Genomic DNA, 2,431 nt, shown 5'->3' with positions numbered 1-2,431 from the left:
CTCAGCCAACGCTGGCCAACAGTGCCCCCTGGTGGCTGCTGCCTCCTCTGCCGCCGGGTCTCACTCTGGGTCTGGCCTGGGGTGGACACGGGCAGTGAACTCAAGCCCTCCCAGGGCTGACGGGCCGGAGCTCAGGAGGCCGGGTCTGCAGCCACGTGCCCGTGGGTCTGTCGTGGGCCCGTGGCCAGCCCTGCATGCTGTGTTCTGCCCCAGAGCTGCAGCAACCTCTCTGACTCTCAGCCACAGATGGAGCTGGGCCCAAACAGACGGGCCTAGGGAAGGCTTCCTGGAGGAGGTGACGCCCAGCTGAGGCTGTGAGGCGGTGATGGCTCTGGGCAAGCCCAGGTGAGGTGGGGGAGGACCTGGCCTCCTCTTATGGAGGAATCAGGACCTGTCAGTCAGTGGAAAGGGAAGGGGGCACTGAGAAAGGGGTAGGATCAGACAGAGGGAGCCCCGGCTCTGAGCTGGACCCTCGTGTTACCATGTCACCTGGCAAGTTGTGTGACCACTCTGGGGCTTGATAAGAGGATGCAGAGTCCCTGGCTCTGCCCCAGGGGCTGCGTGAATCACACAGCACAGTCCTGGGAATACTGCCTGGTATACAGACGGTGCCCAATAAAGAGTGACCCTTGAAACTGATGGACTTCATCCCTAATGCAGGAGCCAGCGTGGTGGGGTTAGCAAGGCACGGGCAGTTTTTGCAGAGCAGCCTGGTGCCACTGGGAACGGGTTTTGGGAGGTCACAGGCTTAGCAGATGCAGAGGCCAGGAAGACGAACGAGGCCACGAGGCCTCAGGGGCAGAAGGCACAGGAGGGTCAGAAGGAGGCAGCAGGGGCGGCAGGACCCACGGCCCCTCTGGGGATTAAGCAAGAGGGAAGATGGAGTGATGTCCGGAGCTCGGTCCAGGCGGCAGCTCCCGGGGCACCAGCAGGTCTGTACCTACATCGAGGGGTTTTAAACTTCACTTTCTTTTTGAAAGTCTCTCTATGGAGCATGAGTGGAAGTGCCTGTGGAACCCGAAGCCTGGAATTCTGCTCCTGGTGATGCCCACATCCCTGTCCTGGTTTTGCCAAGTGCCCAGCGCTGAGGTAAGACATGAGTCTCAGGGAAGCTGCCTGAGGGGTGCAGGGACTCTGCAAACTTTCTGTAAATCTAAAATTATTCCGAGATAAAAAGCCTATTTAAAAAAAAAATAGGCCGGGCGCGGTGGCTCACGCCTGTAATCCCAGCACTTTGGGAGGCCGAGACAGGCGGATCACGAGGTCAGGAGATCGAGACCATTCTGGCTAACACGGTGAAAACCCGTCTCTATTTAAAAAATACAAAAAACTAGCCGGGGGTGGTGATGGGCGCCTGCAGTCCCAGCTACTCCGGAGGCTGAGCCAGGAGAATGGCATGAACCTGGGAGGCAGAGCTTGCAGTGAGCCGAAATTGCGTCTCTGCACTCCAGCCTGGGTGACAGAGCAAGACTCCTTCTCAAAAAAAAAAAAAAAAAAAATCCACCCTGATCCGGCAGCCTTCGGTGTGCCTGGGTGCACCTGTGCCTCCCCTGAGTACCCACAGCTGAGCCAGCCCCATACCCACATGCCGAGGCCCTGGTGGCTCCTCCTTCCATCCTCATTGCCAAGTCGGTACCCTGATCCCACAGCGCCTTCCGCCCTCCACTCTTGCCTCTCCTTCTGCTCGGGGCCCCCGAAGCCCCTCTTTCTGCCCACCCCCGGCAGACTCGAACCCCTGCAGACGTGAGGCCAGGGCTTCTGTGAGCCCTGTGAGGACAAGCCCTAGGCATGGCCTGCACTGCCTGGGCCTGGCTCATCCCACATCACCGCTCTCCCCAGCTCTGGCTCTGCACAGAGTATTTAATAAATGTTTAATAGCAACAATAAAAGATCAACTTGGCATGACTGAAGATTTTTGTTCAGGGACTTGGGGCTGTGCTCTGGGTCAGAAATAAAACGCGTTCTGGCAGAGTGGCAGTGAGATCAGGGCTCAGGGGACTGTTTCAAGCACCTTCTTAGCTCAGGGAAGGGACTGGGAGTCGGAACGACCCCGCCTGGCTCCTTCGTCCCTCCCGGAGCAGCGCTCCCTGCATAGCACCACGAGGACCCTGGCTCCGGGCACCCCTTAGCTGGGGGAGATCTGGCCCCTTCCTGACTCAGCCAGGGCCCCACATAGCAGGGGACGATAGTGTGACACAGCAGCAAGGCAGGGACAGGAGGGCTCAGCCCTGCGTCCACCAGGACACCAGGCTCAGCAGAGGGGGCTGGGTGGGGGCACGCTGGGAGCACCCGCCTCTGTGCCATCTGGTGTCTCCTCTGGCTTCTGGGGGGCAGTGAGTTGCTGGGCCTGGTGAGCTTCGAGTCCAGAAAGGTTTCAGGTCCTGGGGACCCCTGCAAGGTGGGCTGAGGTGGGAGTCTGGAGGCAGCCCTC

The sequence above is a fragment of the Colobus angolensis genome, unplaced genomic scaffold, assembly GCF_000951035.1.
Source record: "Colobus angolensis palliatus isolate OR3802 unplaced genomic scaffold, Cang.pa_1.0 Scaffold208, whole genome shotgun sequence".
NCBI classification, from domain to species: domain Eukaryota; kingdom Metazoa; phylum Chordata; class Mammalia; order Primates; family Cercopithecidae; genus Colobus; species Colobus angolensis.
This window is presented reverse-complemented; position numbering follows the sequence as displayed.